The sequence below is a fragment of the Piliocolobus tephrosceles genome, chromosome 13 (genome assembly GCF_002776525.5).
Source record: "Piliocolobus tephrosceles isolate RC106 chromosome 13, ASM277652v3, whole genome shotgun sequence".
Classification (NCBI taxonomy): domain Eukaryota; kingdom Metazoa; phylum Chordata; class Mammalia; order Primates; family Cercopithecidae; genus Piliocolobus; species Piliocolobus tephrosceles.
The window spans coordinates 62338771-62353789 of NC_045446.1; the positions used below are offsets into that span (position 1 = coordinate 62338771).

The 15019-nt window shown below is 48.5% G+C and overlaps 2 pseudogenes; one reads left to right on the forward strand and one right to left on the reverse strand.

The window, feature by feature from the left end:
• Positions 1 to 5587: 5587 nt before the first annotated feature.
• On the reverse strand, positions 5588 to 7013 carry LOC111540890 (annotated as a pseudogene).
• A 337-nt stretch (positions 7014 to 7350) lies between these two features.
• Positions 7351 to 15019, forward strand: part of LOC111540968 — a 32726-nt pseudogene continuing 25057 nt past the window's right edge.

Below are 15019 nucleotides of genomic sequence, written 5' to 3' on the forward strand. Positions count from 1 at the left end.
CTCCGGCGGGGCGGGGCCTGGGACGCACAGACCCCGCCCCCAGCCGCCCCGACCCCCACCCCGAAGGGTCCCAGCCGCCCTCTTAGGGCTCTAGAGGTGTGGAGCTGGGATGCGCGGGACCCTATCCCCGGAGTGCCTATCCTGCCCCAATCCGGACCAGACCTTCGGTCTCTACACAGCGTCTGAGGCCAGAGGGTACCGACCCTTTTCCCGGGCCTCCCCACCTGCGGCCCCGCGGAAGGGCGGGGACGCAGGCCTGGCGGCGCTCGTGTGAAGAAGTTAATTCAATTCGTTCTGATAACCGAGTTATTCCGATCTGGCCCCTCAGCCCCGCCCCCAGCGAGGTCCCATCCCGGCGGAGACTGCGGAGGCGGCCCAGGAAGGGGGATGGAGACTGGGAAGAGACGAAGCCTGGGATAGGGACAGGGAGGGGACGTGGGTAGACAGAGGAAACAGAGACCGGGAGAAAAAGGGGCAGAAACAGTGATGGAGACAGGGACAAGAGATACAGGTAAACAGACGGAGACAAGAACGGAACACACACAGCGAAAGACGGGATGGAGCGGGGACAGGGCAGAGACAGGAGATGAGGGTAAGAGAGAGACAGGAGGAGACAGGGACAGAGGGGGACGAGAAAGAGAGTGAGGTAGGCATGGAGACAGAAGGGGTCGGGATGAGACATGGACGGCAACCAGGACTGCGGTGGAGAGCAGGGGAGGGATGAGACAAAACAGAGGCAGGAGTCGTGAGACAGACACATATGCCCAGGGACAGTCTCAGAGAGACAGGGCCAGGGACAGCCACAAGCACAGGAGCAGGGGCTGAGGGCGGAGAGAAAACGCCTCCGGGGAGCTTAGACAGGAGGGCTGGAGCGCAGAGGGGGCCCAGGGATGGTGCTGGAGGCTCTGGGGGGCTGCGCAGAGGGAGGGTCGTGGGAGCCGGGTCCTTCTACCCTGACTTGTCCCGAGGCCCACACGACCCTGCACCTTCAGGGCCCGCCTGCCTCTCCCTCCCCCAGTTCCCTCAGCTCCATCTGCGGTATGCGACCCTCTCCTGTGACCTTGGGCTCAGGATGTGATGGATGTCAGGAAGGGAGCGTACCCCGTGACCTCTTTATTTTTCTTCAGTCTCTTACCCCTGTTCTCCAGGGCTCCCCCTTTTTTTCTCCAGGGAAACCACCTAGACTCAGTCTGCACCTGGCCCCGACATCCCTACACAGATTCAGTCACCAGCTCTCCCATGCTATGGGACAGCGGGACACATTCAGAATCCTTACCGTTGGGCAGCTCATCCACTCAACCCCCAGCCTCCTTCACCGATCTTGGCAGGTCCTGTAGATGAGGAGTCTGAGACCCATGGAGAAGCTGCGGGAAGGGTGTGTCTTTGTTTCCAGCTGAAGTCCTTGGGGGTTGATATAAGGACTCCTGGAATTCTCCCCAAGTTTGTCAGGTCAGAGGGGAGTGCATCTTTCCTCAGGTAATCCCTCCCCCATCATCCTTCTGGGCTTTGCAGGAGGCCTCTCCATCCTCAATCTCTGGAACACTCCATGCCAGGGGATTTCTTCGAGGTTTCTCAGATTACCTCCTTTCAAATGTTTTTATTGTGGCAAAATACACATAACATAAAATTGACCATCTTAGCCACTTTAAGCTATAGTTCTGTGGTAGTAAATACATTCGTATTTATGTATTAATATATCCATCTCCATAACTCTTCGAATCCTGTAAAATCAAAACTCTGTACCCGTTAAACAATACCTTCCATTTCCCCATCCTTCCTGCAAACCGCCATTCCTCTTTCTGTCTCTATGATTTTGTGGTTTTTTTTTCAGACAGAGTCTTTCACTCTGTCACTCAGGCTGGAGTGCAGCAGCGAGATCATGGTGCAGTCTTGCGTTCCTTGGCTCAAGCGATCCTCCCGCCTCAGCTTCCTGAGTAGCTGGGACTACACGTGCACATCACCATGCCTAGTTAATTTTTAAGTCTTTTGTAGAGTTGGAGGTCTCACTATGTTGCCCAGGCTGGTCTCTGTTATTTTGACTAGGGACCTCGTATAAGTGGAATACACAGCATGTGTCTGTTTACTTATTTATTTTTGAGATAGTCTTACTCTGTCACGACGGCTGCAGTGCAGAGGTGGGATCACAGCTCACTGCTGCCTTGACCTTCTGGGCTCAAGCGATTCTCCCGCCTCAGCCTCCCAGAATATTGAGATTACAGGAGTAAGCCTCCACACTCAGCCCAGTATTTGTCTTTTTGGCTTATACTCCTTTTATATACCCCCTTTCCTTATCCATCCATCCATGGACATTTGGGTTGCTTCCACATTTTAGCTGTTGTGAATAATGCTGCTGTGAACATGGGTGTACACATATCTGCTTAACAGGTTTGTATCTGCTTTAAAATCTTCTCAATATATACCCAGAGGTGGAATTGCTGGATCATATAGTAATTCGCTTTTTGTTTTTCAAGGAACTGCCACAATGTTTTCCACAGAGGCTTTTCCATTTTCCATTCTCACCAGCAATGCACCAGTATTCTGATTTTCACACATCCTTGCCAACACTTGTTAATTTCTGTTTTTCTCAAATGACTTTTTGGGTCTAAACTTGTAGAGATTGAGACCTGCCAGCTCAGCTGCTTCAAAAAGTTCTCCCTCCTGGTGTGAGAGGTGCACCTCTCCCTGTCAATACATCCTCTACAGGGAGTACAAGGGATCTCAGAATTGGGAAATCAGATGGGGTAACTGCTCTCAGACCCTCCCATGGCTCTCCATTGCCCTCATGATCAAGTTCAAGCTCTTGCTGGCCGGCCATGTCCTCAGTGCTAGCGCTCCAGCCTGCCTCCCCCTCATCGTGGCTTTCTTTGCAGCTGTCACACACTAATCTTTTAGTTCAGAGCTGTTCTCTCTGGCTGGAATGCCCACTTCATTCCCTGCCCTCCCACGCAAAACAAACAAAAACAAACAAACCCAGGCCTGGTTGACTCCTATTTATCCATTGGGTCTCAATTTGAATATCACTGCTTCCTGGAAGCCTTCCCTGATGCCGTTAGACTAGGTTGGGCATCCTTGCCGTGTTCCACAATAGTACCTCCTCTCTTTTGGTCACTCAAATGATCTTGTTTGATCAAAAGATCATTTGAGTGTTTGCAATACAGTGCAAGGTCTTAAGGCAGAACTATGTCATCTTGTTTCTCACTCACTCCCCAGCCCTACCGTGGTGCCTAGCCCGTTACTCTGCATGTCATAGGTCCTCTCTTATCTGTTTGTCAAATGAATGGAATAGGCTACTCTGAAATCTTTGTGTTGGAAAATTCTGTCCTCGCTTCCAGGGAAGAAATTCTCATCCCCTGACTCCACTCTGCACTCTCTGAAGAGGGATCATCCTGCCCTCTTCATTTCCCCTTTCTCCGAGGACGGGAAACTTCTTCCCTTGTGGGTAGAAGTTTCTTCCAACCTCTGCCTGGAAGAAAGTCCTTCCTCATCTGAGGAACCTGCAGGTGGCCATACTCCTTCCCCAGTGAAGCTGACCAGCACTAGGAGCAACTGAAGCTTGCATGCAGGGACAAGCAGAGATGTGAGGGGAGGCAGAGTCCCAGTGCTGCCTAAGGCCCTGACTCCAGCTGTCTCAGAGACCATGATCTAACCCTGTCATTTGTTTTTTTTTTTTCCCCTTTTTTCTTTTCTCTTTTTCTTTTCTCTTCTTTCTTTCCATCTCTCTTTCTTTCTTTCCTCTCTTTTATTTTTTTGAGACAGAGTCTTGCTCTGTTGCCCAGGCTGGAGTACAGAGGCATGATCTTGGCTCACTGCAACCCCTGCCTCCCGGGTTCAAATGATTCTCCTGCCTCAGTCTTCCGAGTAGCTGGGATTACAGGCACCCACCACCATGTCCAACTAATTTTTGTGTTTTTAGTAGAGATGGGGTTTCACCATGTTGGCCAGGCTGGTCTCGAACTCCTGACCTCAAGTGGTCTACCCATCTCAGCCTCCCAAAGTGCTGGGATTACAAGCATGAGCCACCATGCCCAGCTTAAGCCCTGTACAGTTTGGTCCTTGACTCAGTAAATTCCCTTCTATCTAAACGACTTTTGGTTGGGCTTCTGACACTTGCAACCAAGAATTCTGATCAATACAATCTTTAAAGACTTAACACATTTATAGGTAATCAAACAAATGGTAGTGGTGATTAGAAGCTTTATTGTAAAATGCTACAGGGTCAGCTGGGCAGGAACTGGCATTTCCAGGCCTCAGGATGTGGAGTTGGGGTTTCTGTCCCTGCAGGCATCCGTTTGCATCTGCTGATTGGCATAGGAGCTGAGAAGCATTCCAAAGAAGTGTTTTAAACCATGTCCACTATTGGGTTCAGACCTATATAGACAGGTCTCTCAGATGGCAGAGGTGAGGGGACTTTAGAAGCCAGCCTACACACATGTGCATGTGTGTGCGTGTGTGTGCGTGTGTGTGTGATAGGGGTAGGCAAAGGGGCTTCCTGAGAACTCACCATCAGAGAAGAAGGAGACAGGCAGAGTGGGAAGGACTCTGCAAGGGCCTCATACCAGAGCAACTGGTGGTTGAGAGTCTGATATGGGGAGCTCATCCTGACTAAGGCCTCCACCCCCAAAATGTGTGTACTCCTGGGGGAGCTAAAAATGCTCTGGCATGAAACGTTGTCACTGCAATCTTGCTGCAAAGCTTCCTTGCAGAGCAGGACAGCTTCACTTCCAAGAATGATGACAAATTCTGGAGCCTGGTTGCTGGGTTCCAACTCTGGTTCCACCATTGATGAGCTGTGTGACTTAGGGTAAGTTATTCAACCTCTCTGTGCCTCAGTTTTCTCATCTGTAAACTAGTTTTTTTTTTGTTTGTTTTTAAGAGACAGGATGTCTCTTTGTTGCCCAGGAGTGCAGTGGCATGATCACTGCATCCTCGAACTTCTGGGCTCAAGTGATCCTCTTGCCTCAGTCTCTCCAGTAGCTAGGACTACAGGCATAGGCCACCATGCCCAGCTTAAATTAGTTTATTTTATGATTAGATGAATTAAAGTACATAAAGTGTTGGAATAGTGCCTGGCACATTAAATAAATCAGTTATTTAACCACCACCACCACCACGACAACCTCTTCTCCCTCTTTTTAAATTTTTTTTTTTTTAAACCCAAGCTGACTTTAATGGGAATTTAAAAAATTTTAAATGTATCTCTGGCAAAGAATAATGCAGGGGTAAGGATCTAGGCACAGTCTAACATCTCTCTGAGGCCTCCACACAGGCCCCTCAAACTGCACCCACTCTGACCATGTACCACTTTCCACAGACCTGGTCCTGCAGCTGTCCCTTCCTTTGGGGAAGTGGGGAAGGGATGGCTTTAGACGGATGCAGAGTCCATCCCTCAGCCATGCCATCTGCCCCACTTCTTAGGACTTCTTGGGATTGACTGTCCTTCCCTTGACTCCCCCGTCCCTCTGGACCCCGGTCTCACATGACATGGCCCTTCCCACCCTCTGGCTTCTGCTGGTTCTAACCATTTTCTCTGACCCCTAGTGCCACCTCCCCCTGGTCCTCCTCAGCAGCTTCAGCCTTGCCCTCCTTCTCAGGTAGGGACCTCTGACTTGACCCCAGTCCTGTCAGTCCCTACTCTAGAGAGCCCACAGTCCCAGCTCCCTGAGGCCCCACTCTCCTGGACGTGGCTGTACAGAGCTGAGTTGTGGCTTTTGCTGCTACTGCCAGTTGCAGTACTAGGTTCAGGGAAGGTTGGGCCCTGGGACTTGGGAGCAGGGAGGGTCTTTGTGCTCTGGGTGGGTGGCACAGCATAGTCATCAGGCAGGGTTGTAGGGGAGCTCATAGCTCTCCTGCTTCACCTGAGCTTGGCATCCCCATACATCCTTGGGCTCCTAAGGCAGATCATAAAGGCTCTGGGGAAGGGCTGGGACCAGGCCCTTAGGTTCAACATAGATGGGATCCTGTTTGGGGTCCATCAGCTTGGCCTTCAGCAACTGCTGTTGCTCATGTCCGGACAAGTCCCAGTAGAGAGGTTTCTTCCATTGTACTCCCTCTCCTGCCCGAGCAAGAAGTCTGAGTATAGGGAGTGCTGGGATGGGCCTGAAGCAATGCACAGGGAGTCTAAGGGCTCAGCATACAGGGCTGGGGGGCTGTCAAGAAGCTCTTGGGGGCCAGGTGGGAAGGAAACTTCCCCTTTGCCACCTCCCCTTCTTGGGAGTCAGCTCTGAGAACATTCTGACCCTGTGTGGCCTTTCCCTGGGTCTTCTGCCAGTGGATGGCAGTCTCACCTGCCTGGAAGATGTCATTTCCCTGTGCTGTCTGGAAGGTGAAGTTTCCAGGGCCCAGGAGGCAGCGGCGCTGGCCTCAAAAGAAAACATGACCTTGTCCCGGCCATAGCAATGCAACAGACTATAGGGCCAGGAGAGGACAGCTCCAGTATCTGACTCTGGGCCCCCATAGTTAGGAGAGTCACCCTCTCAGCCTCCAACCCTCAGCAAATAGAAGCATGCAGGCCACAGTGCTCAGCCGCCTCAGTCCTCTGCACCGTTACCCAGAATTGGGATCCTTCCCAGGTGGGGCTGCACAAGGAGTTCTCCGGCATCTCCAGGGCAGAAAGCTCAGGTGGGTTATTGGTAGGTTCCAGAATCCAGCTGCCTTTCCGAAAGGGGTTTTGGCAGTGTCTGCACCCAGGCTGCACTGGACAGCACATCAACAGCCAGCAGGTGCTAGTGCTGTGCAGTGTCCAGGCGGAAGGCAGTGGTGCTGGGCTCAGGGGGGCTCTCCACAGCCACGGGGGCCAAACTCACACACTTCACCAGATGGATCACCTTGCAGTACAGGCAGCACGAGCTCCCTCAGCCGCTCCCAGAGCTCGACCCCTTATGGTGAAAGAACTTGAGCCACGCTACGCCACAGGGACTGGCCAGGTAGAGCACGGCCCAGGTCTTCCTCCACCTCTTGGTCCCAAAGTGCTCACTCTGCAAAAAGAGTGGCCCTTCCATCACAGCTCCGTCCATGGCCCCCACCGGTTCCTTCCCCGCGTCTCCCTCTTATCAAGTGACTAACAGGTCACTTGGCACTGGCAGATCCACACCAGACTCTATGGCACTGTCAGATCTATGGCACTGGCAGATCCACACCAGACTCTGGCCAGGCTCCCTCTGATCTGTTACTGCTGACACTTGCATATATAATCTAGACACGATGTACCACAGCATCACCTTTACCTGAAAGATTTCAGAAGGCATCAGGGCCCTGCAGATTTACCCAGCCTGATGCCTTCATTTTTGCAGACAAAGAGACCAAGGCCCAGTGAGGGATCCCATAGAAAGAGTAAAAGTAAAACCAATGAGCATGTGTCAGAGGAGGAGTCCCCCACAGAAGGAACGGCACGTAAGAGGATTCTTGGGGACAGATACAGTGGGGACGGCCCTGGATCTTCTGCTTTGGTCCCTGCTGTAAGATTAACTTAGTCTGTGAGCTCAGGCAGTGGAAGCGGATGAGGAAGGACCCCTGTCCTGGAGAACTCTTTCTGCCAGCGTTCATTTGGAGAGTGGTATCCTGGGGATTCCCAGGTGCCACCACCTTATTCTCACTTCTGACAGCAACACTGATCTTAGCCTCCCCTCAGAACTCTGAGCAAGAATGTCCTGGGCTCAGAGTGTGGCCACCACGCTGGCTTCTTACTCCAGTGCACTCCTGTCAGCCCTCTGGGGGAGCACATGGAGTAGCAGCTCTTCCCTACCATTGAAATGCATCTTTGTACCCTCCAAAACGATGTCTTCAGTCTCATTGTTATTCAATTATGATCAGAGGCCGAGCTTGATCAGACGTTCAATCTAACTTCTGTTAAGTCATGAAACTCCTTTTTTTTTTTGAGATGGAGTTTTTGCTCTTGCTGCACAGGCTGCAATGGCACGATCTCGGCTCACTGCAACCTCTGCCTCCCGGGTTCAAGCGATTCTTCTGCCTCAGCCTCCTGAGTAGCTGGGATTACAGGCATGCGCCTCCATGCCCAGCTAATTTTGTATTTTTAGTAGAGATGGGGTTTCTCCATGTTGATCAGGCTGGCCTCAAACTCCTGACCTCGGGTGATCCGCCCACCTCGGCCTTCCAAAGTGCTAGGATTACAGGCATGAGCCACTGCGCCCGGCCTAGTCGTGAAACTTCTCAATCAGTGAAAAGTTAACACATTGTCTGGTCCTGCTTAAGGACAAGAACTCCTTTTACCCCCCATCTATCTACCAACTTCATAAGCAGCCATATTTCAAGTCTCTATTCTCTGCTGCTGGGACTATTTGGTCCAGGGAGGGTGAGAAGCAAACACATCTATTGTATATGATCCTGACCTTTCTATCAGAATCCATAGTCTTTTGCTCATCCCTCTGTTATGAGGACAACACTTGCTGACCATTCTCCCTACCAGTACCTTAGGTCACACAGTCTTCCTTTTTGTTCTTAGCTTCTAGCTTCTAGCATCAGGGCTTTCCAGGCCCCCAAATGGCCAGCCACCAGGGATCCCTGAAGAATGAGGAAAGGCCTTAATCCAGTTCTACAAACATTTTTTTTTGAGTGTCCAATCCATGATGGACCCTCATGAGGCACTGGACACATGGGAATATGTTCATCTTGGATGCTTTCTTTCTTTCTTATTTTCTTCTTTTTTTTTTTTTTTTTGAGATGGAGTCTAGCTCTGTCACCTAGGCTGGAGTGCAATGGTACAATCTCGGCTCACTGCAACCTCTGCCTCCCTGGCTCAAGCGATTCTCCTACCTCAGCCCCCTGAGTAACCGGAATTACAGGCACGCACCACCGTGCCTAGCTAATTTGTGTATTTTTTGTAGAGATAGGGTTTCACCATGTTGCCCAGGCTGGTCTTGAACTCCTGACCTCAGGTGATACACCCGCCTCAGCCTCCCAAAGTGCTGGGATTATAGGCATGAGCCACCGTGCTGGCGGGATGCTTTCTTTAAGGATTTCCCAGTCTGTTGAGCACATGGGAACTTATCTGGGGAGAGGGGGGATTTCTCTTCAGAATGTCTTAGTTGTTTGTGTAAGAGAATGGTACAGAGAAGTTTTGTTGATTCCTTTAAAAAGGGGAAAGAGAAAACAAAGTTTGACCCTACCAACCTTGCCATGCTCTGACAAGCTTATCCAGGTGATATAGTTTGGCTGTGATTGTAGCTCCCATAATTCCCATGTGTTGTAGAGGGACCCAACTGGAGGCAATTGCATCACGGGGGCGGATATTTCCTGTGTGGTTCTTGTGGTGAATAGGTCTCTTGAATAGTCTCACGAGATCTGATGGTTTTATAAATGGGAGTTTCCCCTGCGCAAGCACTCCTGTCTACCGCAATGTGAGATGTGACTTTGTCCCTTATTTGCCTTCTGCCATGATTATGAGGACTCCCCAGCCATGTGGAACTGTGAGTCCATTAAACCTCTTTCCTGGCTGGGTGTGGTGGCTCATGCCTATAATCCCAGCACTTTGGGAGGCTGAGGCGGGTGGATCACCTGAGGTTAGGAGTTCCAGACCAGCTTGGCCAACATGGTGACACCCCGTCTCTACTAAATATACAAAAATTAGCCGGGCATGGAGGTGCCCTGCCTGTAGTCCCGGCTACTCTGGAGCCTGAGGCAGGAGAATCGCTGGAACCTAAGAGGCGGAGGTTGCAGTGAGCTGAGATCATGGCACTGCACTCCAGCCTGGGTGACAGAGTCAGACCCCATCTCAAAAGAAAAAAAAAGTTTTTTTCTTTTATAAATTATCCAGTCTCAGATATGTCTTTATCAGCAGTGTGAGAACAGACTAACACACCAAGTTATTGTGCATGGGAAGGAACCTGCCAATAGGCTGCCATAGTGAACAATTATGGAGTGGTTATCCAGCACCATTCTTCCTTCTTGGGAACTATTGCCTCCATCTAGATGGCTCCCCAGGGACCATTGCTTTTACATAATCCTTCCCTCAGTCATAATTGGCCCAGCTGTGGACCCTTTTCAAAGATGGGTCAATAAAACCTTTCCTTACCATTTTTTCTTATTTGAACTTAGAAACAAGTCATTCTTTTGTTTTTTGTTTGTTTCTTTGTTTTTGCTTTTTAAGAAATAGAGTGGTTCTTAAAGACTGAAGTCTTTAAGACTTCACAGGCTGAAGTTCAGTGGCGCAATCATAGCTCATTGCAGCCTTGACTTCCGGTGTTCAAGGGATCCTCCCACCTCAGCCTCCCAAGTGGCTGGGACTATAGGTATGTGCCACCACAGTTAGCTAATTAAAAAAATTTTTTTTTTTCTGTAGAGTTGTGCTATATTGTCCAGGCTGGTCTCAAACTTCTGGGCTCAAGTGATCCTCCCGCCTTGGTCACCCAGTTCCCTGGGATTATAGGTGTGGACCACCATGCCTGGCCCAAGCCATTCTTTTTTGAATGGTGAAAGCTGTAAATACGAAAAACAGGAACTGTCTGCAAGCATATTCTCCATCATGAAGAGAAGAAAGGTGCTCTGCAGTGAAGAAAGCAGAAATAAAAAGTTGAAGCAAAAGATAAAGACAATTCTATTAGGATTTAAGCCTCTAGTTCCAGTTATTCCTGAGACATCCTTGCTCTTTTTTGCAAATTAGTTGTTCAGCCCCTTATTGGATTTTATTATCCAATACAGTTTTCTTTATGTTTAATCTAGTTCACGTTGGATTTCTGTCACTTCCAAGCAAAGGAATCCCAATTTAAAAATCGGTACAAGGTATGGAGTGGTGCACATGGCAGAACCTAAAATATGGAACTGGCCCTGTTGATGTTGAGGGTGGGATCCAGTAAGAGTCCCTCCATCCTGAGTCTGGAAGTGAGCTGTTTGTTAAGTGACGACTGAAGCAGCTGGGGAAATGACTACATGGTGTCTTTTAGAACAACCTCCCCTGTCTCTGCCCCGTGGTTGCAGCTTCAGAGGATTCAGTAGGAACATGGCAAAATATTGGAGCACATTGTCTACACTTGGCAACCCCAGGAAGATGCTTCCAGGGAGGGACAAGCACATGACTAGCAGCATGACAATTTGTAACTCTGGTGAGGCCTCCTCTGCCTGGGGCTGGCAATCCAACGTGGCTGCAGGAGAATAATCATGTGCTTTGCAGACTGGCTGCAGGCAGATTCCGTGCACACCCTAAAGTGAATGCATTGAATAATAAAAGGGGACTGTCTGAAATGTGAATATCTGCGATGAGCTAGAGGAATCAGGGACCTGTGACTCTCCCAGTTCCCGCTTGGCACCCTGGCCTGACAGTAAGGGTCAACATTTGTTTTTCTTTTTTTGGCATCTGGCATCTGAAACCACTTCTAAGGTAGGGAAATTCCCCATCTAATAGATGCCAGATACTTGTTTTCTGAACTTCCCTCACAACCAGGGTGTAGACATTTGACCTTTCCTCAGCTGGTCCCGTACACGGATCACGGACTAAGCTAAGAAATCTGTAGCTAAGGAAGTGAGGATTCAGAGACCCTCAAAACTCCCTCCAGGGACAATGGGCTTGTAGTAAGACCTAGTTCTAGAGGCAGCAGGGACCCTACAGAGCTTGCTCTTGGCAGCAGGAAGGGGCAGTGGTGGCAGCATTGTCCTCCTGGAGAAAACCCTGCACTTAATTCAAGACATTGTTCTGGTTTCATGTGTGGCTCTCTGTCTGGTTCTCTAGTTCCTGTAATTCTCTGAGCTACCTAATATCTTTTATACAGTTAATAAATTATTTTTTTTTTTGCTTAAATAAGGCGGAGTTGGTTTTGTTGCTTGTAACTAATGACTCTGACTAATATATAAATTGGTACTAGATTGATTGAAGGCATCGGACTTTCAGAGAAATAGCTGGAATCTAGGAATGGTTGTGTGGCCTGATGGGGACTAAAGGTAATGAAAATCCAGGGATGAGGTGGCACTTGGTGGCAAAATAGCTCATCCGCTTATTACTAGTGGTTACCTGGAGTGAAGTGTCCATTGAGAAGACAGACTTGGGGGACTGTCTGACATGAGTCTGAAGGGAATGAGGAACAAATGGATTGTGAGGTGGTGTGGACAGCTTAAAGCGAGAATGAAAACATCAAAGTTTGCTCTCACTCTGTCCTGTGTGAGAACTAGAGCTTTGTTTGGAAGAGGGACATGCTGGAGTGGTTATGTATGAGAGAATTTGGATGACTGAGAGCTCTGAGCTTCTATGAGCTAGGGCTAGGTTGGATACCACCTAAGGGAAAGTCCAAAATAACAATGGTATGAACAAAGTAATAGATTCTTCTTCTTCATTAAAAATAAATCTGTGGGTAGGGATTCCAGTGCTGGTGTGGCTATTCCATGGGCATTAGTGCCTCCTACTCCTTCCTTCTTTTTGTTTTCTCTTCCTAGAGTGTGGTTTCTATCCTCAAGCTTACCTAATGTTCTACGATAGCTGTTGGAGTTCCAACCATCACATCCACATTCTAGGAAGCCAGAATGACGAAGAAAGCAAGCAAAAAGTACATCTCTCAGTGAGACATATCCCTGTAAGGAAGCTCTTAGAGGCTCTGTGCAGCACTAATGTTTACTTCGTATTTGCCTGAATTTAGTCATATGAGCATATCAAAATGAAAGGGAGACTAGAAAAAGGCATGATTTTTAACTGGACACATTAGTATCCCAAATGAAATAGGGTCTTCGTTGCTGAGCAATAAGGAGAGAATGGTTATCAGGCAAGGATGTTACCCATTGCTGCATAACAATTACCCCACGACTTACTAGTGTAAAACAATACACATTTATTATGTAATAGATTCTGTGCATCTGGAATTTAGGAACAGCTTACCTGAGTACCCTTCTTCAGGGTCTCTTCCAAGGTGTCAGATCTGCAGTCTCAAATGAGGGCTTGGCTAAGGCCAGGTCTGCTTCTAAGCTCATGCACATGGCTCTTTTTAGGACTCAGTGCCTCAAGACCAATTGGACTGAATGGCTCTGTTTCTTATCAAATGTTGGCCAGAGGTCACCCTCAGTTTCTTGCACTGTAGACCTCCCCATCAGGACAAGCATGTTAGAAGGGTCAGAGGGAATGCCAGCAAGACAGAAGGCAGCCTCTTGTAACCTAATCTTGGAAATCACATCCTGTCATTTTTGCCATATTCTGCTCCTTAGAAGTAAATTACTAGCCAGGTGCAGCGGCTCACATCTATAATCCCAGCACTTTGGGAAGCTGAGGCAGGAGGATTACTTGAGCTCAGGAGTTTGAGGTCCTGAGCAACATAGCAAGACACTGTCTCAACAGAAAGTATAAAAATTAGTCAGGCATGGTGGCATGCACCTGTAGTCCCAGCTATGCAGGAGGCTGGGGCAGGAGGATCACTTGAGCCCGGTAGTTCCAGGCTGCTAGTGAGCTATGATCACACTATTGCAACTCAGCCTGGGTGCACTTACCCAAGAGTCTGGATTCCATGTGTCAGTTCTGATAGCTGGGGGTAGTCTTAATAACATTTATTTATTTATTTATTTATTTATTTATTTATTTATTTAGAGACAGAGTATCATTCTGTCACTCAGGCTGGAGTGCAGTGGTGCGATCTAGGCTCACTGCAACCTCCACTTGCCGGATTCAAGTGATTTTCTTGCCTCAGTCTCCCAAGTAGTAGCTGGGATTACAGGCATGCACCACCATGCCCGGCTAATATTTTTTTGTATTTTTAGTGGAGATGGGGTTTCACCATGTTTGCCAGGCTGGTGTCAAATTCCTGACCTCAAGAGATCCACTCGCCTTGGCCTCCCAAAGTGCTGGGATTACAGGCGTGAGCCGCCACACCCGGTCTAATGACTTTTTAAAAAAGGATGAGTTAATTGTTTTCTAGAGCCTATAATAACATTTTATTATTTACTTTATCACATATTCATCCACTTATTCTTCTGTCAATCCACTGTATTTTTTGAATGCATTTCAGTAAGTTTCAGACATCCATATGCTTGGCCTCTAAATACTTCAGTGTGCATATTATGATGTTGAAAAATTGTTGGCTTTAAGAAAGTGTTAGACCTTTTCCTAAAGGGTTGTGCCATTTTACACTTCTACCAATAATGTATGTGAATTCTTGTTTCATATCCTCTTGAACATTAAATCGTGTCAGTCTTCTTAATTTTATTCATTCTGGTGGATATGTATAGTGGATTTAATTGCTTTTTCAGTTGGTTGACTGAAACCCGAATTCCATGATGAAGTTAAATGAAATTGAGATGCCAAGAATCCTTTGGTAAAATGTGGAAGAAAGAATCCAAAGAATTAGGGAGATGGGAATTTGGTGTGGGTTTATAAGTGTAACTCATTCACTCCTAGCTCTATCCCTTGGGAGGGCCCAGGGGACATTCTCTTCACCAAGGCATTGAGAAATATATTTGTGAGAGTGGTGGTATCTTCAGAAAGTGCTGTAATAACTGGTTTCTGTAGGCCAGGGATATTGGGGGAAGACACTACAGATGAAACGGCCTCCCTGATTTTTTTTTTTTCTTTTCTTTTTTTTTTTCGAGACAGGATCTTGCTCTGTTGTCCAGGCTGGAAGTGCAATGGCCTGATCATGGCTCACTGCAAACTCTGCCTCCTGGGCTCAAGTGATCCTCCTACCTCAGCCTCCCAAGTAGCTGGGACTGCAGGTGCATGCCACCATGCCCAGCTAATTAAACATATATATATTTTTTAGAGACAGGGTCTTGCTATGTTGCCCAGGCTTGCCTTGAGCTTCTGGTTTTAATCTGTCTTCCCGCCTCAGCCTCCCAAAGTGCTGAGATTGCAGGCACGAACCACCACTCACTGCGTAGGCGCCCTCATTTCCACCAGCATGATGGGACCCTAGGGTTGTGAGGGTGGGGTAGAGTACTTCACTGCCAGGGGCAAGCTGGGTGTGGTTACTCTGATTGCCAGCTGCTCTGAGTGGTCTGACCTGCAGAGATCTTTGCTGGTTGATCATTTTGAGATCACTGAGTTCCTAGGACTAAAGAATATGGGCAGTTCACTAAGATTCTAACTGACCTGTAAAACCCA